This window comes from Protopterus annectens, chromosome 8.part0 (assembly GCF_019279795.1).
Source record: "Protopterus annectens isolate FY-2018-M chromosome 8.part0, PAN1.0, whole genome shotgun sequence".
In the NCBI taxonomy this organism is placed as follows: Eukaryota; Metazoa; Chordata; order Ceratodontiformes; family Protopteridae; genus Protopterus; species Protopterus annectens.
Genome location: NC_056741.1, coordinates 14689572 through 14713670, shown reverse-complemented (window position 1 = coordinate 14713670; position 24099 = coordinate 14689572). Strand labels below are relative to the sequence as shown.

General features: G+C 39.7%; 1 protein-coding gene and 1 non-coding gene across 3 annotated transcripts in view; both read left to right on the top strand.

Annotated features, from left to right (window-relative positions):
- The window catches only part of LOC122808609 (protein Wnt-4-like), a 449218-nt gene that overhangs the window by 225715 nt on the left and 199404 nt on the right, over positions 1-24099 (top strand). The window lies entirely within an intron of this gene.
- Positions 21950-22087, top strand: LOC122809854. Its single transcript, XR_006365970.1, has one exon. It is a non-coding gene; the product is annotated as a U4 spliceosomal RNA (small nuclear RNA).

Below are 24099 nucleotides of genomic sequence, written 5' to 3'. Positions count from 1 at the left end.
CTGGGTTTGACATGGCCTTGTATGTTAGGCAAAGGTCACCTCTGAGCAAGCGGTGGCGACTGAATAGAGCTGGAGTTCTTTCAGTCGGGCAGCATAGGACAGATTTTGAGACCCTTTATCCTTTTGGTGAGGAACTTTGTGGCCTCTCCAGCTGCTGCAAGTGTCGGGTCAGATACATTCCGAATGGGGCATTGTACTCAATCATTGGTCTGATGAGTGATGAGTAAAGGGAGACTATGACCTCCCTTGATCTAGATGAGAATCCCTTCATGATAAGGTGGGCAATGTAGAAGGTCTTCCTGACTACTTTAGCTACATGGGTGTCGAATGACAGACTACTATCAACCTGGGTCCCCAGGTCCCTGATAACTTCTTCTGTGCTCAGTGGATTGCCACCTATTTGGTAGCTAGGGTAACCTTGTTTTTCCCGAAGGGTATGACTATGCATTTTTGGCATTTAACTTTAGGCCGTGGCTCTGGCACCAGTTATTCGCTTCTGTGAGACCCTTCTGAAGGATATCTGTGTCAGATGTGTTTTCTACTATGGCCCAGTTTGCAGTCATCTGCAAACTTTGTCAGCCATAACCCTCCTGTGTTTGCTTGTACTTGGAAAAGTAGATGCCAAACAAGAGTGGGCCCAGGACTGAGCCCTGTGGGACACCACTTGTGACAGGCTTCGAGTCTGACATGGCGCCAGCAACTCTGACCCTGTGGGTTCTGTCACTCAGCCAGTTTGCAACCCATCTTGTGATGTATGGGTTAACATTTAAGCTGATGAGTTTTCAATGATACCCGAGTGGGGTATTGTATCGAAGGCCTTAGCCAGATCGAGGTAGGCTGTATGGACTGCCTTTCCCTCATCAATGGCTTTGGTGACTGTTTGAAAAAGTCAACCAAGTTTAAAAGGCATGATCTGCCTTTGACAAAGCCAAACTGGGTTGGATCCAAAGTCTGCAAATTCCCTATGTCTTTATTTATGAGGTCCATTATGATCCTCTCCATGCCTTTGCAGATAAGGCTTGTCAAGCTAATGGGCGGGTAATTTCCAGGATCGGTGGAGGCACCGCCTTTGTGAAGTGGGACCATAGTTGCAGTGCGCCACTCCTGGGTGCGTATCCAGAGGTAAGACTTTGATTAAACAGCTGTCCTAGCTGTGGGTTTAATTCCTCATTGAGTTCGTGGAGCACACAGCCGGGGACACCAGCAGGTCCCATGGATGCTGTGTTTTTGCTTTGGAGAGCAGTTCTCACTTGGCGCTGGAGATGTTTGGGGGCTGCAATCGTTTGGTATAGATATCTCTCCTTTGGGGAGGGGAGAAGTTTGCACTGAACCTGTCAGCCAGTATGTTGGCAATGTCTGTAGGATCAGTAATCTTCACATCATTTTGAACTAGTTCTGAGCATATCTGGGAGTTTCCTCCTAGGTTTCTAACATAGCTAAAGAAGGCCTTATGATTGTCTTTTGAGTCTTTAGCTATTTTTCTCTCGAAATTTGCTTTGGATGATTTTATGAGAGCTCTTAGTTTTTTACTTATAGTGATCAAGGGTGTCTTACCTTTTAAGGATTTTGCTCTATCTTGTAGTAGCTTCCTCCTTTTGTTGTAGAGTTTGTTTATGGCTGGGGTCCACCAGACTGGACGCTTGCCTTTGGTACAAGGAGTCTTTGTTTTGCTTGGGATTGCCTTATCCATGCAGTCCTGCAGGTGCTGGTAGAAGGCATTTGTAAGTGATTCAGCGGCATGAGTACTGTTTTCCGCCAGTTCGGGGGCCTTAAAGGAGACCACACTAGTCTTTAGAAGTGTGAAGTCGGCTTTTGAGAACTTCTTTATTGTGGTTTTTTTTATTTCAGGGGGGGTGGGATGAGGACCTCTAGCGAGATTAGTTTGTGATCTGATCTCACCAGTGAGGGGTATACTTCCGGTGTTGAACATTGTGCTCCCATGTTCGTGATGATGAGATCAAGTATGTTATCTCCTCTTGTGGGGATGGTGACTAGTTGTTCCATGGCATTTGAGTTTATGAATTCCAGGAACTTTTGGGCTAGGGTGTTTGGGCTTGAGTAGTGTTCCCAGTCTATATTAGGGTAATTGAAGTCACCTAGTATGATGGTGTTTGGTGATACATTTATCCCTCTAGTGTTTTCAGGAAGGCCATGTGAGGTTCCTGAGTTTGTGAGGGTGGCCTGTAACATGCTACAATTTGCAGAGCAGTCTTGCCTACGGTTAATTGCACCTGGATGGTCTCCGATGCATCATGCGTTGCCACCAGTCTTGAGGTGTGGGTGTCCTTGATGAATATGGATACCCCTCCTCCTTTCTTGGTATTGTCCGGATTTTGGGGCCGGAACGCATGATATGAGGTAAAACCTGATAGCGCTGGGGTGCTCTCAGGAGCCTTGAACCAGTACAAGGATCTTGAGTACTTTGATAATATTTGGATAGTGTTAGAACATGGGTCCTGGGTGTTCTGACAGGGAACACTATTTGACCCTGGGTTATGAATATTCTGCTGATAATTGAACACTGCCTGGATTCTGAATATTTTGATGATACATGAACAGTATTGGAACGTGGACCCTAACTATTGTAATGGTTCTTGAGTATTTTGATGGTGTCACAACAGTATCTGGACCTAGATTTTGGGTATTCTGATGACACCTGAATATCAGTATTGAATCCTGATTGTACTGATGGTACAGGTCAGTACCACACGCTGTATCTTGAGCATTCTTATGGCACCTAAACAGTATCAAAACCATCATTCTGAGTATTCTGACAACATATGGACAATGCCAAAAGAGCATCCTGAGCATTCTGATGGTACATGAACAGTAGCTAACTGGGCTCATGAATATTATGATGTTAACTGAGCAGTAGCAGAACTTGGCTCATGAGTATTTTAATGACACCTCAGCAGTATCAGTACATTGGTCATGAGTATTGATTTGGTACCAGAATATTATAGAACCCAGATTGCCAGGTATGCTGATGGTACCTGAAAAGTATCAGAACCTGTATCCTGAGTATTCTCATGGCAACTGAACAATATCTGAGCTGGTTCTGAGCATTTTCATGATACCTGCACTGTATCAGTTCCCGGATTCTGCATAAAGAAAAGGTAATTGGGCAGTAACCTTTTAATCTTATTGCATCTAAACAGCATCAGAAACTAGCTCTTGAGTATTCCAGTGGTACCCGGATAGTAAGAATACTTATCATAATATGATTCCTGAAGATTCTGAAGGCCCCTGAAAAGGATTTAGAATCTGGACACTAGATATTGTGGTGGTATCTGAACCATATCAGTAACTGGGTCTTAAGTATTGTAATGTTACCTGAACTTCATATTCAGTTTCAAGTGTTTGAGCCCAAGCTCTGTACAAAGTAAAATAAGACAAACAGTAATGCAAATAATATAACAGTAGAAAATTCTTATCAATAGAATAAAGAAAATAATAAATAAATACAAAACATCAATTGTAATTAGCACCTGGGTACTGAGTATTTTAATGGAAACTGACCAAAATCAGTACCTATGACTTAAGTATTTTGATGGTAACCCAGCAATATTAAAACCTGGGTCCTGAATCCTGTGATTGCACATGATCAATATTTAAAACTGTTTTTTAAGCATTCGATTTCAACCTCTTATAGGTTCATAGACGGTTACTAAGCTAATGGACCTAGAGCCCTTACAGGCCTAGCCATACTTATCCCGAGTTGCTCCAATTGTCAGTGGTTAGGTGAGTGAAGCTCACAGAGGTAAGGGTCTATGGTAGTTAATACTAACTTCCTCTGTCCAGGAGGGACATGGGCAACACCCCAGGAGTGAATTTGCGGTCACCCATCCATTGATCTAGGTTGCATTTGAAGATGGTCAGGGATGGACTGTTTCAAGTGAATTGGAAGCTTGTTCCAGAGAAGTGGCAGTCTCTACAAGATGCATCTATCTCTCCAGCATGACCTGTTCATTTCAGAGGCTAGGTTAAGATCCCTGGAGCAAGTGACTCTCCCACAGTTTGATTTACGAATGTGTAGCATTGCCATCAAGGCCAGGTCACAGACTGCCTGTAAGCCAGGCACAGATCACCCCTTAGCAACCTGTAGGAGACAGAATACAGTGAAAGGGTCTTTCTGCAAAAGACTTGTTTTGTGTACCCTGTAATTTCTTGATGAGAAACCTCTGTGGCCTCTCCAGTTGTTGCAGGTGTTGGGTGAGGTACATGCAAAAGGGAGCATTGTACTCAATTATTGGTCTGATAAGGGCCTAGTATAATGAAATTATAACATTCTCAGATCTAGATGTGATGCCTTTATTTATAAGATGTGCCACATAGAAGGATTTCCTTACTACTGTGGATATGTGGTGGTCAAAGTTAAGATTGCTATCAACCTGAGTACCCAGATCACATACCACTGGGTCTACACTTAGGGGGGTTGTGTCTATAATGCAATTATCAGGGACGTCAGCTTTTCCAAAGGGAATAATAATGCATTTTTTGCATTTAGCTTTAATCCATGGCTTTGTCTGCGTTAACCCTGTCTGCAGTATATTAACATCACTGGGGGACTCAGTGATTGATCCCAATTTGCAATCATCAGCAAACTTGGTCAGCTACATGCCTTCTAAGTTTGCCTGGACTTGGGAGAAATAAATTCAAAATAGTAAGGGGCCCAACACAGAACCCTGTGGTATGCCATTGGTGACTGGTCTTTTTCTGAAGAGATTTCAAGCCTGCATAAACTAAAGCACTGCTGGTGAGTCCCTACTGGGTGAGGAAAGTAAACCTATATTTTCTTGTTTGTAAGTGATAAAGCTGCATTCTGTTTTGCCTGCTCCATTTTGTTTTATGTTTTAATAAATCCGCTTGGCCTGGTGATTTGTTCTATGTGAGAGATAGACACTTAAATTAGTTAGACTGCACACTTCACTTGTTTTTTCACTGGTATCAATTATCAAGGTAGGTCTTGAATATACTGATGGTGTCTGAATCATATCAAAACCAAGGTTCTGGTTATTCTCATGGTGCCTGAGAAGTACCAGTACCTTGGACCTGAATATTCTGGTAGCACATGAACAGTATACATGGGCCTGTGTAATCCGTTGGTATCCAAATAATATCAGAATACGTATCTTGCATATTCTGATGGCGCATTAACAGTATCTGAGGTTGATTTCTCAGTAGTCTGATGGTACCAGAACAGTATCTGATACTGTTCAGATTCCTTCTGAAAATTGAGGCAACAGGATCAGTTCATGGGTGCTTGGCATACTGACGGTAATGGACAACACCACTGTCTGGCCCAATGCGATCTAATGATATTTATTAGCATCAGTACCTGGGTCTTGGGAATTCTGAATGTTCCCGAACAGTATAAGAGTCTGGTCCTAAATATGCTGATGATATCAGAGCACTATTAGAACTCAGGTCTTATGCACACTGCCCATAGCTAAACAGTATTAGTAACTTGGTCCTGAACACCCTGATGGTTACTGAATAAAATCAATACCTGGTTCTGAGTATTCTGAAGGTATCTGACTGTATCAGATTCTGCATCATGATTATTTTGATAATACCTGCATAATATCTGAACACAATATCTTAGTATTATGATGTTACACAAACAGTATCTAAATCTAGGCCGTAAGAATTGTGATGGTACCAGAACAGTTTGTGAATATTGGTATTTAGAATTCTTATGGTATCTGAAGAGTCCATGGTTTGTGATTATAGAGTTGGTGTCAGTCAGCATCGTTACATGGACCTTCAGTTTTCTGATAACACCTGAGCAGCATCTAAACTGTGGTCTGAAAATGTTGATGGTACCTGAACATTATCAGTATCCATGGTCTGAATAATCTGATGTAACAAGATAGTATTGCTACCTGAGTTCTTATTGTTATGGTATCTTAATAGTATTAATTATTGGGGCTTGAGCATTATTATGGTACCTGAACAGTATCAGTACCTAAGTCATGAGTATAACTTATGGAACTGGATGATATTTCTGAGTTCAACAAATGCTGATGCTATTTAAACAGCATTAATATTTGGGTCCTCAGCGTTCATAAGGTGCCTGAACAATAATATGCACCTTGACTGTAAGGTAACTCCAACCCTTATATTTCTTCTTGCCCCACTTATTTATGCTTTAATGGTCTTTATTTATGCATTTTTTTGCTCTTTTTGTCCCAGGTGTGGCCAATCTGCCCATTCACTCCCCATTACTAGGGTGCAGATCAACTGGGAGGAGCCACCATTTAAACAGCCATAAGGAGTAGTTTGAACTTTTTCGGTTAATTCCAACTCCCCCTGATGCACCCAGTGAAGGTCTGGGAGAAGACTTGTAATAGACTGACCATACAGGATGCTGTGTAACTACTGCAAGGAGCATTCCCTCTAAGCATGCTTGTCCCTTCCCCAAAGCACTTGGTGTGGTTTCTTTGGTCTCCAATAAAGAAATTACATTGTTTTGTGTGCTTTCAAGTGTGAGCCATCCTCTCCACCCCCTGACAGAAGCAAGCTAGCCACACTCCTTCACTCTTTCCACTCCCTGCCTGGTCTGCTTGGCCCCTCCAGTACCAGGGCCGTTAATCGAACCCCAATTTCCAAGATTGCACTTCGGGCACCATCCCACTTCTCCATTATTTCTGCCATATTTGTTGTCTTGTCTAGTTTTCACATGTTGATATCATTATTTTATTATACCTGGTGTCTAGGTTTTGGCACTTAAATACATTTGTAAGTGAATTTTGAATGTAAATTTGAGTACTGTGATGGTATCTGAACAGTATTAATAAATGGGTCATGAAACTTCTGATAGTACTTATCTTTTCTGAGTATTATAATGATACATAGGCCATATGAAAACACAGGTCATAAGTACTTTGAGGATACCTGAAATGTATTTGTACCTGGATCCTCAACATTCTTCTGGTATCTGAAGAATATCATTATCTATGTGTGGAGTGCACTCATGGCACCAGATGGTATTGCCACCTGGTTCCTTAGCAATGAGCACTGTGATGATACCTGAACAGCATCAGTACTTGGGTCCTGAGTATTTATAGTTGCTCTTTGGCATTATCAATGCCTCGGTCAAGAAAATTCTGATGGTACCCAAATTATATCCGTACCGAGATCTAAAGTATTCTGATGATCTTTGAAGAGTATCATAACATGGTTCCTGAATATTCAGAAGGAAAATTAATAATATTTTGAAAATGAATCCTGGGTACTCAGATGTATTTTAAACCATATCATAAAACTGGGTCCTGTGCGTTTTGAAAATACTTAGACAATACTACAACCAGTTCTCTAGAATTCTGATAGCACCTGAATATCAGAAACTGGGTCCTGAGAATTCTGATATTCCCTGAACAGTATCAGGTTCCTGGCTGTTCCAATGACATTTCAATAGTATCTGAACTTGGGTGCTGAGTATTCTGATACCTGAATAGCATCAGTCCCTGATATCAGTACACTGGCCCCAGGTTTACATGGTGCCTGATCATTTACCTGGATGCCCAATACACAGCAGTAAACATGTCCTTGTGGAGACTCTCCTTAAACTATTTAACCTGAGCTTAGCTACAGGATGTGTCCTCAAAGTTCAGCAAACTGTACTTTTATGTCTCTACACAAGGGCAGTCCCACTAGTGACCACAGAGACCCTTCAGCTAAACTAGGCTCCCTATTGAAATGTTGGCATTCAAAATGCCAAGTGCCAACAAGCCGAAAAAAAGAAAAAAAAAAAAAAACAGAAAAAGAGTGAATCTTGAAGATCTTTCTTCTTTTTGAAACTTATTTTTTGTACGGGGGCAAGGCCCCTGTACTGCCACAGCACTCTAAACTTTTTTATATATCAACTCTGAGATTTCCATACCTCGGAGAAAGAGGAATTTTCCAAGAAAAAGCCATCTCAGACATAGTATATGTAAGTCTGTTTTAGCCATTCAGTCTGTGCGTCAGGACTCACTCTAGCCTGATATGCAAAGCCATGGAACACAATACATCTGAGCTCATAAACTATGACATCAAAAACCATATCAAGCTACACCCACATCAGTCTGGTTTGTCAAAGACCGATACTGCTTACTTAGTTAACTTCTTTGAGAATGTCACATTAGCTGCTGACACTGGTCACTCCATTCACACAGCTTATTTGGATTTGACAAAAGCATAAATCAGCTAAGGGCCTTAAAACTAGATCCATATGGAATGGGATAGGCTGAAAAGTTGAACCCAAACTGTTAAGGTGAAAGGCACCTCCTCAGAAAGTATGAAGGTAACTAGTGGTGTGCCCCAGGGATCACTACTGGGAAGCCATATTTTCCATATCTATTTCACCAATTTACAGCCCAGGAATCAGAACCATTGGTTACTAAGTTTGCATTTGACTGCAAATCAGGCATTATCATCAAGTCTTACTTTGATAACCATTCATTAAAGCAAGAACTAGCCCTCAGAAACAAGTGGTGTATGGAAAAAGGTCTAAAATGAAATGTAAAAAGTGAAATATTGTCTCATTTCGTAAGCATTTCTCTCCCCATGAGGTACCTTCTGCAGCGTACAATATTAACCTCATAGATGCATTACAGAAAGATTGTAGGGTGGCCATTCTTGAGGAAAAGGTTTTCTGTTCCTCTGCAGACATGGGCTCTGGGGCAGAATTAGAGAGTTCCTTTAGTAAGTTCCTCTGTAATCTGATGAAGTGTGCCAGGTAATTCATCGATCACAATGAGAAGATCGCTGACACATAGACCTGCTTCCTAAACCTGTCCAAAGCCCTAGACTACCTGTTAGAGAGATAGACAGTGGAGCGCTGTTCTGCTAGCTCCTTCTTGGTGGCTGCCACAACAACCACGGCATCTATGAAAATTACTTTCATCCAGTGCTGTCTATCTTTGGGGGCACTAAGAATTTTATCGGGTCACTTAGGAATAGGTTCTACTGAGTGTGGTTCTTTCCATTCCCTACAGGAGAGAAGATCTATAAGCTCATCCTGGGTGGGTGGGGCGTAACCCAAGATATAGATGGTCCACACCTGATGACTTCCAAAAACATTGATTCCACCTGGAAATGGTTTTGGGCAGACCAACCAGCTTTCTGGATCTCTAGGATTTCTACAAATGAGACACCTTCTGGTGGAGATCTAGGGGACCCTTTCTCCCACATCAATGTCAGTGTCTTCTCTGAGGGATTCCTGTGTGGAATCCAAGTGCCTCCTCTTGCATGTTCTCTTACAGGAAACCACCTCGGTGGGATGTTCCAGGGAGGCATTGGAAGGGACAGGGAGCTCCATAGGTGGAATTGTTTGGAAGCTCTTCTGGGCTGGCTGTCCCTGAGGTCAAGGATGTGAAGGCTCAGACACAAGATCCAGAGAAGGGATAGGGTACGGATATGAAGATGGGAGAGCAGACACTGCTCTTGACTGACAGAAGACCTTCTCCATCACCTTGAGGGCAGAGGAACCCAGAAAGACCAAGGAGAATCCCTTCAGAGCCAATGATCTTGGAGCAGACAACCTGACTCCCCCAATCCCCATCTCAACGGAGGAGTCAGAGCAGAGGTATCAAGCATTGAGGCTCCGACAGGAAGTGACAGCTCTGAAAACTTTGGAGTTGAAGTCAACCCCTTGGATCCAACGCCAATGCTTCAACTCCAAGAGCCATCATGCTCCAACAGGGTCAGAGGCAATCAGGTCACTGAAGTAGTCGGATTCAAAATAGGAAACATTATCGGATGTGATGTGTCAACTCTCGGAAACCCTAGGATCCATGGGCTCCAAAGTGGGTGGTCAGATTGGAGGAGTAATCACTGGAAGAAAGGCAGGTTGATTGCTCACGGGTCCGGTGGTGGACACAGCTGGTAAAACCCCTATCTGGATCTGCATTCTGAGGAATCTCATCATCATTCTATCCACCTGTGCTTCAGAAAGACTATGGAATGACCTAACAGAAGATGAAATGAAGGGTGGCCTGAAGAACTTCTTTGGAGTTTCTTGAAGAAAGGGTGACCGCAACCTAGGAGGCACCGGTTCTGGTGAAAATCTAGGAACACAGGGCTGAGGGGATGAGCTGTGGATTGCGTCAGATCTGAAGACTTTCGGATCCGATAATTTTAATATCTTCTTTAGAGGTTCTGAAGTAGATGACTGAGAAGGAATCCAGGCAGAAGAGCGCTTGCAGTGCTCCCTGGGCTCCTTGGCTTTTTGAGCCCCTGATGAAGTACCAGAAGTAGAAGCAGAAGCAGAAAGAAGGCCTTTCAAGATAAACTTATTCCTGTGAATGCTAAGGGTACTGGTATGGAAAGCAGCATAAATGTCACTTGAGGTATCCAAATGTGCTGGGCCTAGACAATAAATGCACTCCCTGTGGGCATCAGAGTTGGGGATCTTGTCCCAAAAGAAGTGCATTTTTTTTAAACCGGTGGGTTTTTCAGCCATACAGGTTACTGGAAAATAGACAAAAACAACAGCAACACGAGAAAAAAACTTCTTTTTTTTTATTGGAAAGGAAAGGGAGATGAAGAAAAATCTACTAACAATGGTAACAACAAGATATACCTGCTGGTATAACTAGAATAAAAGTATCACGATGCCAGGGCACTTCTATTGGCAAGGCTTGTAAAGGCCCCAGGGCCATTAGCCTAGTACACACTTATGAATCTATGAAGCTATGAACAAACACTACCAATGAGTTATTAAAGAAATGTAAAAGGGGAAGGAGGAAATATTCTGAAGATAGTAATTAGACTTTATATCATTCACGACCCCAATGGAGCTTGAGAATCCAAAACCCCCAACTGTCTTGAAGTGCGGCAAATGAGATCTGAGGTGTTGTGGGGGTCAGCGGCATTATGTGTAAGGGTGTAGCTTGAGATTCAAATCCTAGATTCTGTAGAAAGTGGCCAAGTCAGATCCAAGGGTCAGATCTGAATCCATTGGCTGAAGAACAAATGAAAATAACAATATCAGATCTAATATTAACTGTATATTATAAAATGTATTGTAATTGTATTCTGTCTGATTTTACTGATATTATACAACTGAAAAGATTTTGCTTGTACTGCATGTACTAGAGCTTTTCTCCCAGGGCCTCCTCTGAAAAGAGGCCTTTGTGCTCAGCCGGATTACCTCAGTCAACAAATGTAAATTAAATACTTATTTTTTTGATTAACTATTATATCATTACTCTTCTATGTATGTAGATTTATTTTTTTTTAATTTTGTATACTTGCCTTCTACTCAATATGGAAAATGGAGCATTTCTCCTGGGGCCTCCACTGAAAATGGGACCTGTGCCCACTCGGACTTTCCTGGAAAATAAAACCAATAAACAAATAAATAAACCCCCCCCCCTACTATTAGCAGGGAGCATGTCATACCAGCAATCACTAAGTCCAATAACACAACCTCAATGGACCCAGACAATATCCCAGTTTGCCTCTTTTTTAATTTCTCCAAGACTTTTGGGTTTCTAATACCATGACAGGAATGGACTCCATTTCTAAGTCAAAGTATGATTAAAGATCATGAAATTAATATTGTTTCAATCTTTGATGTTAGCCCGAAGTGCTGTTTGCAGCGCCTGCAGTGTGCCCAGTAAAGACTCCTTCTGCAATTCGTATAGTTACATGTATCGGTAACATATCTAAATACGATTGTAGATTCTTTTTTGTAAGACCCGTTGCTCCTACTATTGTGTCTGGGTATCTTTTTCCACACTGCTGTCATTTCTGCTTGCGAATCCTGACATTTTATGATTTTGTGTCTGTACACAAGACACTGTAGTCACTGGGTGTAGTGATTTCAATGATCAATGCTCGCATCTGTCTTTTGAACTGTTGGTAATGGGTGAGCCCACGTGTTGTAGACTTCATCGTTTTCTGTGATGCTTTGTGGCTCATGTTTCCAGTGATTTTCAGCTACTTCAATGTTATAATGTTTGCACAATCCCCAGTGCAACAGTCTTGCCAGATTATTATGCCTTTCAGTATACAGTCCTTCTGCCATTAGTATATCACAACCAGCAACAAGGTGTGCGACTGTTTCCAATTCTGTTTTACAAAACCTACATTTGTCTGTTTCTCCCACATATTCAATGGACTTGGTAAAACGTGTACATAGTTGGTTTGAATTCTCCTCTCCGTAACCATTCCTGCACTGGATCCTGTCCTGATCAGCATCAGGTTGTTCCAGGAGTTTTCTGTACTTGCAATTATATTTATGCATTTTCAATATTTCCTGCCTTCTCATCTGATCCTTCACCTTATATTCTTTCTTTCTTTCTTTCTTTTTATTTGGCACATTCAGTTGCTGCCTGATTTTCTGTCTACTTCTGGTTTGATTTCCATTCCCACTTGATACTGATATGCTTCTGCTAGACTAAGCAGGGAAGTCACCTTAGATTTATTCTCCCCATGTTTCAAAACTTTCACTATGTTTGGGTCTTGAGGTCAGCAAATATGTATGCAGTCCCACGACTGCAGATCTATACATGTAATCAATTTCAAGGAGGCCCACCTCTCTGTCGGAACAGGGAATATATAATATTGTTAAGCACTGATTTTTATAAATCATTTGATGAGCATGAAGCATCCTTCTTGTTTTCCTGTCTAATCTATCCAACAGCTTTTGAGGCCAGTCAGTCACACCAAAACTGTAAGTTAGGACAAGAAGAGCAAATTGGTTTATAGCTTGAAAAATAACCAAGTAAGGATCTGCAACACGCTGTCGTCCCAAAACGAAATAGCAGCAACAACCACAAGCCGTTCAGCAAAAACTAGCGTCTTTATTGTAAAAAGACATGGAAAACACGAGTAACTTAGCGCTTTCTCCCTTATCAAAAGGGCATCATCAGAGTTGTATAACCATAGAAATCAAATGAATTTAAATACCAAAACGTAACACACACACCTCCTTCTTAAACCAATCATCAGCATGTAATGATAAACATTGGAAATACTAGCTCATATCCTTTTTAGTAAAACAGTGCCAGTTTAAAAACGAATGAATAAAGAAAAAATGCATAAATTGTATGAATAATATAAAATGCATAAATTCTACCATAACAATTTTTATCAAATACTGTTAATATAATGAAACAAAAAATTTAAAAATAATAATAATAACAATATGCAAAAGTCAGTTTGTTCATATTAACTGTGCTCTCAATTTTAACATACTAGATAAGGAAACATGTTCATTGATACCTGGTGGTCTAGATGCATTGAGCCTGAGCTGCCACAGGCACTCCTTTACCTCAAGCAAAATTTTATCGTCGCCACCATTGTCCCTATGTGGAATCCTATCAATTATAAAAAATAAAAATCTCTTAAAATCCTTACATGTCCTACTGTGCATATATAATGCATTCGTAGTTTTTCTATTTCTAATGTCCCTAACATGTTCCAGAATTCTAAGCCTCAATTTCCTAGTGGTTTTACCCACATAGAAAGAAGTGCAAGTTAAGCAGGTGGCTAAATAAACCACCATCTTGGTGTTACAATTTACATGACCTGGACTAGGAATGGTTCTATTGTAATTGTGTACTGTCACATATGGTCCATTGTTGATGTATTTACAGGTGCTACAAAACCCACATTTGTTCATCATGCAGTGTCTGAAAGAACGCTGCAAGTCAGCACTCTCCATAAGTTCTTTTAAATTCCTGCCTCTACTAAATGTAAATGATGGTAAGGCCCCTATTACATTAATGGTCTCCATTGATAGTGTCCCTACCCATACATCCTGAACAGTGCGCATAATATTATAACTGTCCTCATTGTATGGCAAAATCATAGAGTGACTAGACTTTTTGAGTTTCTCCTTGTTGTTCGTGACTGTTAACCCTGCTGTCAAAATGGGTTTATAAATAGTGTGTCTCTTCACAGCAACCTCATCCCTGGTCGCACTCAAAATGTCATACGGATATCCTCTTTCTTGTAACATGTCAATCAACCTAGTTATTTCACTGTTAAAAAGCCTGTCTTCACTGATTAACCTAGATAGTCTTACCATCTGTCCTTTTATAATATTCTTTTTTTGGAAATAGGGGTGACAACTCTCAAAGTGGAGGAAGGAATTGGAGTAGGTTTTTTTACGAAATATACTGGAAATAAGTGTCTTGTTTATCGTGTCTTTCATTAGCATAATGTCAAGAAATTCACATCTTTCTCTTTGTATATTGTATGTAAACTTTAGAAAAGATGTACTATTGTTCAAGGTTTCAACAAATTCAACAATATCGTCTTCATCACCCCTCCAGAAAATCAATATATCATCCAAAAAGCGTACATATAATGCTATGTCTTTTTGGAATCTGGAGGTGGTAACAACATCCTTTTCCCAATCAATTAAGACCAAGTTAGCATACAATGGGGCACATTTTGCCCCCATTGCCACACCTGTAATTTGCTTATAATAGTCCCCCTCAAAATAAATAAAGTTATTATTGAGGACCATTTCCAAAAGGTCCACCAATAAATGCTGTTTCACTGTGTGAAGAGTAGAAAGTTTGCCTACACTATTCTTGAACATTTTCAAACCTATATCATTAGGAATTACCGAAAATAAATTGATAACATCAATAGTTAAAAAGATGTATTTATCATCCCACAAGGTATTCCTAATAATGTCCAAACAATGCCAAGAATCCTTAATGACTTGGGGGGCTTTTTCACATATATCTTTACAATGGAAATCAATAAATGCAGCCAGTGTTTCTGTTTTAGACTTTCTTGCTGAAACTATAGGACGAAAGGGGGGGTTTTCCATAGATTTATGAATCTTAGGTATACCAAATATGGAGGGAATGACAGGTGAATTCACAACTAAAAATTCATATTCATCCTTGTCTAAAATTCCCTCCATAAACCATTCGTAAATCTGCCACTCCAATGTCGTGTATGCTTTATAAACATCATATTTAGAAACTCTCAGATAAGTATTGGTATCGTTGAGTAGTTCCTGCATACTACTGCTGTAATCAATGGATGACATAATGACAACCCCCCCTCCCTTATCTGGCTTCATAACTCTATAAACATTTTTCGAGATTAATTCCTGTAAACAAAACCTTTCCCCTTGCGTAAGGTTATCTTTGTAGGCAAGGTTAGACTTAAAATGTCTCCTCAAGAAAGTTTCGCAAATTTGTTCAAACAAATAAATATTCGAATTAGAGGGGGGAATAAATGTACTCTTCCTCTTAAGTTGAGGGGTGTAATACATAACCTGGCCACCCTGCTTTGCAAAATACATTTTTAAATTTAGTTCTCTGGAAAAAAGTTTTAAGGACATCAAGATTTTTGCTATATCATGTTTAAAAGAAGGGACAAATGAAAATCCTTTAACAAACAAACTAATAAAATCATCACTAAGTACCATGTCACTGTAGTTGTAAATGCAAAAATTACCCTTCCTAGTAACAATACATTGTTCTTCAATTTCAGTTTCGCAAATTTGTTCAAACAAATAAATATTCGAATTAGAGGGGGGAATAAATGTACTCTTCCTCTTAAGTTGAGGGGTGTAATACATAACCTGGCCACCCTGCTTTGCAAAATACATTTTTAAATTTAGTTCTCTGGAAAAAAGTTTTAAGGACATCAAGATTTTTGCTATATCATGTTTAAAAGAAGGGACAAATGAAAATCCTTTAACAAACAAACTAATAAAATCATCACTAAGTACCATGTCACTGTAGTTGTAAATGCAAAAATTACCCTTCCTAGTAACAATACATTGTTCTTCAATTTCAGTGTTTAACAATTCTGCGCTTTGTCCAGCAGGGTCAGGGTTAATATCTATACCAACATTATTATTACTACAATTAGACATGGTAAGAGTCTCTACTGTTTCCAAAAAACAGTTTACAGCATTGTCATTGTATGACAAACAATAACATAAATTTCCTTCATTAGTCTGTAAAGAGTCACTGTTTTTGTCAATAAAAACATCCAGTCCATTTAATTGTATTGTCTCCTCCAGTTCTGTCCGTTCTGTCTGTTGGACATGTCGGTTGTTCTGCCCCTGCTGGAGTAAGCTCCCCTGTTCGTAAATTGTCTTTCCCGAATCCGTTCGGAACGCCTTACTGGCTGGGGCTCTAAAAAAACATCATCCTGCTCTTCAACTACAGCCGTCTCAGTATCCACATTGTCATCATACGTGTTAACTGAATTAGATGCATAGTGTCTTGTGTGTACATTAGATCTTTCACATAACAATTTATATGATTTAAAGTGGGCATAAGCTTTTTTCTCTGCATAGTCACATTTATCTCTATTAAGTTTGCTTAATTTTACATCAAGCCCTTTGTTGACAAACCTTTCTGCCTCACTTAAAATGTGTTCGTACTTTTGTTTGTTGAATTCAAACATAAGGTCTTTTGTTATGTTACTGTTCAATAACACAAGCTCTTCTTTGTATTTAATTAACTTATCATTGTTATTACGAATGATTAACTTCATAAGTTCTATACCTGCATTGTCAAACAGTTGAAGAAGTTCATCAAACGTTTCCGTTCCCAATTCAAATCCCATAGGAAGTCGAAATACCTGCAAACCCTTAGGCACTTGTTTGAGTTCAATAGATCTTTCTAAAAATGCGTTGTCCATTTGAAGCGACTTAAAATGCCGTAGTACCTTATCGAACTGGGTAAATTGTTCTTTTAAGGAACCAACTCCAACTGCCTTGGCTCGAACTGGAACTTCTTCGTTGACAATAATCCTCGGCGGCTCAAACACAGATGAAAAACACAGTTTAGAATGGTTACGAATAACCTTAGGTGAGTTCTGTTGAACCCCACCTACCGATGCATTAGTAGCAGATCCGGCGTCACAATTGGCGCCAAAATTCAAAGCGCTCGTGGACGGAGGAGTATGCAAAGTGTAAATGTCCACCAATGAATCCATAAGTGTAACATCCAAGTTGGCGCTTGGGCCTTCCGAAGTTCCATTGTTATCTGTGCCACTATTCTTATTTGTCAGTGTCTTAATCAATTTGTGGGTGATATCCACATATTGTAACATAAGCTGCTCCATATTGCTCACCAATGGACTCCAGCCTCACACAGTTCCCGACTCGGCAGCCAGTAAATATAATACAGCTCTCAATCACTCCATGGTCTTGAAAAATAACCAAGTAAGGATCTGCAACACGCTGTCATCCCAAAACGAAATAGCAGCAACAACCACAAGCCGTTCAGCAAAAACTATTTAAATTTATTGTAAAAAGACATGGAAAACACGAGTAACTTAGCGCTTTCTCCCTTATCAAAAGGGCATCATCAGAGTTATACAACCATAGAAGTCAATGAATTTAAATACCAAAACGTAACACACACACCTCCTTATTAAACCAATCATCAGCATGTAATGATGAACATTGGAAATGCTAGCTCATATCCTTTTTAGTAAAACAATGCCAGTTTAAAAACGAATGAATAAATAAAAAAATGCATAAATTGTATGAATAATATAAAGTACATAAAATCTACAATAACAATTTTTATCAAATACTGTTGATGTAATGAAACAAAAATTAAGAAATAATAATAATAACAATATACAAAAGTCAATTTGTTCATATTAACTGTGCTCTCAATTTTAACATACTAGATAAGGAAACATGTTCATTAATACCTGGTGGTCTAGATGCATTGAGCCTGAGCTGCCACAGGCACTCCTTTACCTCAAGCAAAATTTTATCGTCACCACCATTGTCCCTATGTGGAATCCTATCAATTATAAAAAATAAAAATCTCTTAAAATCCTTACATGTCCTACTGTGCATATATAGTGCATTCGTAGTTTTTCTATTTCTAATGTCCCTAACATGTTCCAGAATTCTAAGCCTCAATTTCCTAGTGGTTTTACCCACATAGAAAGAAGAGCAAATTGATTTATAGCTTGTACTTTGTTCCTAGATGTCAATGCTGCTTTCAGGATATAGTTAAGTCTTCTAAAATATTCCTTACTGAGTTTTATTCACATTTGTTCATGTTTTATTGTTGATCCTTCATCATTTTCCAAATATTTATACACTCCATCTTGCGCAAGTTCTTTTATATAACATTCTTGTCCCAAACAGATGTTTTCCTGGTACTGCAGTTTTCCTGCTTTAAAGGTTGCTTTTGCACATTTATCAAGACCAAATGACAGTCTTATATCATCTGAAAAAGTTTTGACTACTTGCAGTTGTGCTTTCAGTTCCTCATCTGATGAGCTATACAGTTTTAAATAATCTACAAAGAGAAGATGAAAAGTCTTTACACTTTGTTGCTTTCTGGGAGCCAAATTGTATCTATGACCTAATCTGTTAAGACGACATATTAATGGGTTAAGGCAAGGCAAAAAAGCAGTGGTAAGAGAGAGTCACCCTGGAATATCCCCCTTTGAATTTATATCTCTGGAATAATATTTTTTCTTTTATCATGGTTTAACTGCCAAATGGTTTGCCACTGTTTCAAGGTCGCTGTGACGTAGGATATCAGTGTAGCATGTATCTTATACATTTTAAGCATTATTTTATGCATCAATGTGGCATACTGTCAAATGCTTTTTTGTAGTCTATCCATGCCATACTTAGATTATTCCCCTTTTTACAGTTCTGTACTATTACTTTATTTAACTACATAGCTTGAAACATGACCTATCAAGACCACTTGAGTCACTTTTCAACTTCAGCCTTAAAACAGGCTATGTACCATATGAATGAAGGGCTGTAACAGTTATCCCACCACACAAGGGAGTACCTTCAACTGACCCCGGAAACTACAGACCCATTAGTCTGACTAGTCTACTGTGCAAAACCATGGAACAAATTATTGTGGAAATGATCGACACTGGCAGCCAACAGACACTGAACCCATCCTAGTTTGTTTTTTTCAAAGGAAGATCATGCCTACTTAAACTTGTAGACTTCTTTGAGAAAGTCACCAAGGCAAAGAATGAGGGGAAAATGGTGCATACCGCTTACCTAGACCTGAATAAAGTATTTAATACAATACCCCACTCAGGTATTGTTGAAAAACTCACCAAACTAGGCATAAATCCCCTACATAACTCTTAGGATCATCAGCTGGCTCACAGATAAGGCTCAAGAGATCAGGACTGATGAGACCACCTCCAACAAGAAACCAGACACAAGCAGAGTACCTCAGGGCTCAGTGCTGAACCCACTACTGTTTGGAATCTACTTCTCGAAAGTCAAGGCTAATGTCAGTGGCCTCTGGCTTACCAAGTTTGCAAATCACTGCAAATTAGGAGCTATCATAGATTCTTCCCACGACACTAACATCCTGCAAGAGGGTCTAACACAGACAAATGACTGCTGTCGAAACCACAGATTAAAACTGAATGTCAAGATAAGCATTACAATGTCTTTTGGGAAGTCCACCTAATTTAATTACTTTATCAATAAGACACCCGTAAGAGTTAAACCAGTAGTTAGGGATCTGGGAACATATAAAAACAGTAATCTGGACTTTGACCAACATGTAACCATGGTAGTAAGAAAATCATTCCATGTCGCCCAAATTATAAGCAAGGGTATGGCATTCAGGTCCAAAGAAGCTATATTACCACTTTACTCATCCCTAATCAGACCCATCACAGAGTACAATGCCCCCTTCATCATGTACCTGACCAGACATATGCAACAGTTGGGTATTGACACATTGCCTTATACAGATCGCCTTAAAGCCCTATCTATATACATGCTCTCCTACAGGTTACTGAGATGCGATCTATGCCTGGCATATAAGGCATCCCCAGATTCATCCCTGATCGAACCTTTGCATATCTGCAAAACTGATAGCACAGGAAACACTAGATCCAAGGACGTAAACTTTGCTTGTGACATAAATAGAACATGCTGGCCAGAACGATGTGTCTCAAAGGTTCCTCACACTCTGAAACAGCCTCCTCATCCATGTGAAGCAGAGTCCATCCTTAACCTTATTCAAATGTAATCTTGACCACCAGAAGGGAAATAAATTATTCACCCCTGGTCTGGCCCCATGTCTCTGACAGACAGAGGCCAACATTAAATGTTCCCTAACTAACATAACCCACCACTAAACCTTTAGCAACCTCCTAACTAACATATCCTTCCAAATAAACACCCATGTTACATGGGGACACAATTGGGTTGGGTTGCACAGCTAGGCTTATAAAGGCGCTGATGGTCATTAGCCTAGTATGTACATATGAACCTATGAACATACATATACATTCTGAGAGAAATACTGAAACACATATGAATCTATGAGCATACATACTACAGTTCTGAGAGAAATACTGAACGTTTCCCCAGAAACAGTAAAAACAAACATTTGTCAAAAATAAAAGTCCAACATAAACTGCTAGATGCAAAAATGCCCCACGTGCATTGCTGTAAACACTGATAAAAATAAAATATTAAAATTACTTTTTTTAAATTAAACATAAAAATTTAAATACAATAATAAATTTAACAATAAAGTAATAGGAAGTGGATCCCCAAAATGGTTTTATCAAAAAGTAGGATGGAAAGATCAGCACTGGAGTCTGCGAAGAGTCAGAGGACTTTCTTTTGTAGATGTCAGAAAAAGACTGAACACTCACTTCTTGTGACAGCTAAAGGCTTCCCTCTCATGATATACTCAGCCAATCAACTGTCACAGGAGGCCAGGGAGGGGTTTGCAAGTGTTTGTAAGCTGGCCAATAACCAAAAAAGCCACTGAGGCAGTTGGAATGATGGACATACAGAGTGACACCTTAGTATCCTTCAAATTAAACTTGGATAATTGGATGTTTACCCATAAATTTACCTTGCAACTGACCTGTTTTGCCCTTTTTGAGAAGGGGGCTACAGCATGAAGGTAAGCATTGTCAAGGTGTAAATGGTATTGTGACTAAATTGCCTGTATTTCCTATGATCCTATGATGATGGACAACATCAGTGTCTCAGTCCTGAGTATTCTGAAGGTATTAACCAGTATCATTACTTGTATCCAGAATATTCTGGTGTTACTGAAACATATCAGAACCTGTGTTCTGATTATTCTGAGGGTACCTAAGCAGCATCGTAACATGGGTCCTGAGCATTCTAATGATAATTGAACACTACTAGTACCACGGTCTTGAATCCATTGCAACTGGACAGTATCACTATTCCGGTCCTTTTTATTCTGATGTACTAGACTGTATCAGCTGCTAGGTCATGAGTATTCTGATAGTACATGAACAGGTTTAGAAAAGGAGTCCTGCGTATTGGTACCTGTACAGTATCAGCACCTGTTTGCTGAATAGCCTGACAGTGCATGAAAAGTTGCAGTACTTGGTCTTCACATTTTCATGGCACCTGGACAGTATCCTTAACTGAGTCTTGAACATTCTGATGGTACATAAACAGAATCAGTGCTTGGATCATGAATATTAAAACATGAGACACGGGACAACTGTACTCAAAGATGATTGTGGAGGGAAAGTTTTATCTAGAGTACAATAATTTCTTGCTTGATGTCCAGCATACATGAACCCCAATGGTAAGTGACAAATGTGTCTTAGAGGTAACCAGAAAGACATTGGCAGCATTGACCAGAGCAGAACTGGTGTCTTCACACTGCAGTGCCATAGTGACCTGTCACTGAGTACATGAACTGAAAAACAAGTAAGGAGGGAGATTATAAAACATGAACACAATATAATGTCTGTGAGCTGGACACCCTCAAAGGACAGTAATAAAATGGAGCCGCTTTCCTCTGAAAATGAATAAAGGATTGGGTATCCATAATGATAGTGAGCTGCACCTGCTGAAGTGAAATTAAATCAAAGGGAGGGATGAAGATGCATCCAGAAACCTGAATAACTCACTACTGATACTGAGACAGAATGCATATGGAAAATGGTACAAAACATTTCGGTGCAAATGCCAACTTGGAGTAACACACCTGAAGCTCCAGTTAGCTTTGTGCAGTTGCAGTATCATAGCCTATGAAACTGCCTATTGAGGCATGATTATTGATACTTGAAAACTTTAGCCAACAACCCATCAAGTCTGTATTTATACAGACATGGCCATTTTAATAATTATTTATTTATTTATTTTATTTGTTTATCGGGTAATGTCCGACTGGGCATGAGGCCCATTTTCAGTGGAGGCCTGGGGAGAAACGCTCCATACATACAAACAGACAATATTAAACAATCAAACTGAACACATATTAATCGATAATGTACAAAGCAAGTCATTAAAAAAATTAGTTATATAACAATAATTAGCAAATAATTAACAAATAAATTAACAGATTTAACAAAAAATGGCACAGTTAGTGATAAAAACTGGCTGCATGAGTTAATAATGAGAACAGTGTGATACAGTAATTGCAAAATAGAAAAATGCAGTCTACATAACAGTTAAAGACAAAGCAGTATATGTGTATCCATTGCTAACTGAAACTGAGTGTAGAATCATGATAGCCTTCAGCAGTTAATAGTTGTAGCTGTGAGAATGAGCTAGTTTAGGGTAATGTAAGGGGGTAGTAGGTAGCTTAACCAGGACTATGGCAGGTGCAGAGCCAGTGTTTTGCTAGATGTTCCTTAAGAAGGTTTTTAAACCCATGAATGCTGGGGTTTTTAGCCATAGGTTGAGGAAGAGTGTTCTGCAGTTTGGCAATTTTATGGAAAAAAAGAGATGGTGCCTTGTGTGTTGTGGGCTTGGGTAATCTTTAACAATAGTTTATTTGAGAATCTTAGAGGTCTAGGATTGCTGTTGGGTTGGACTAGGTTGGTAAGTGCCAGGCAGTTGTTAGGTTTGTAAATTATATTGTGGGCTTTGGACAGTTGGATAAATGTTAGAAGGTTTGGTAGTTCTAACTATTTAAGTTGGGAGAGTACAGAGCAGTGGTGGGTTCTGTAAGGGTGGCCTGTGGCAAACTTGGCGATTTTGTTGTAGTGTGATTCCAGATTATTTAGGTCAGATTTACAAATGTTTGTAAATACTAGGGAGCCGTAGAGGAGGGTGGAGAGTAGATGTGTGTGGGGAGTGGCTAGTCTGGCATTGTCTGTAAGGTAAGGTTTAATTCTGTAAAGGGTGCCAAGTTTGGAGTGGACTTTTTTGATGGTGAGGGAGATGTGGGTGTCAAACCTTAGGTCATCATCAATTGCGACACCTAGAAGTTAAGCTTGGATGATGGGATCTATTTCGGTTCCATTTGTGGAAAGGATAGAAAGTGGAGTCAGACATGTTTTGGGTTTATTGTAATTGAAGACAATTAACTTGGGTTTGTTGGGGTTAAATATGAATTGATGGCTAGTGAGGTAGTTTTCTATGTCCTGGAAAGATTTTTGCATTTTTGTTTGTAGGTCCTGGTGGATGGGGGCTGCGCAGATTAATGTAGAGTCATTGGCATATTGGACTATGGAGGCTAGTTGGGTTGAAGAGCTGAGGTTGTTAGTAAAAATTGTAAAGAGAAGGGGGCCAAGTATGGATCCTTGGGGTACACCAACAGTGATGGGTAGAAGGGGGACAGGGCGTTCTCCCATTTGGTGGCTTGCTGACATTTAGAGACATAACTATGGAACCAGGACTGAGCTGTTGTCTTGAGGCCATGGGATGATAGTTTATTTAGTAGAATTTGGTGGGAGATGGTGTCAAAGGCTTTTGACATGTCAAGGAATATGGAGGAGACTATTTGGCCTCTGTTTATAAGATCTTGAATGGTGTTTGTGAAAGGTAGCAGAGCAGTACTGGTACTATGTTTTAGCCTAAAGCAATGTAGTGTGGGGGAAAGGAGTTTGTGATTAAGGAGGTGGGCAAGGAGTTGGGAGTGAATTCATTTTTCTAAGATTTTAGCTAGAGGTGAGAATATGGCTATGGGATGGTAGTTATTGAGATCCTTAGAGCCTTTGTGTAGGGGAATGATGTGGGATATTTTCCATAGATGGCGTACATATTGTTCAGAGACAGAACAGTTGATTAGGACTGATGTTGGATAGGTGATTGAGGGGGCAGCAATTTTAAGGAATTCATTAGGTAATTTATCAGCTGCTGGACAGCAAGGTTTGGGTTTGGAAATGAGAGATTTTATGTAGTTTGTTTGGATTGGGGTGAAA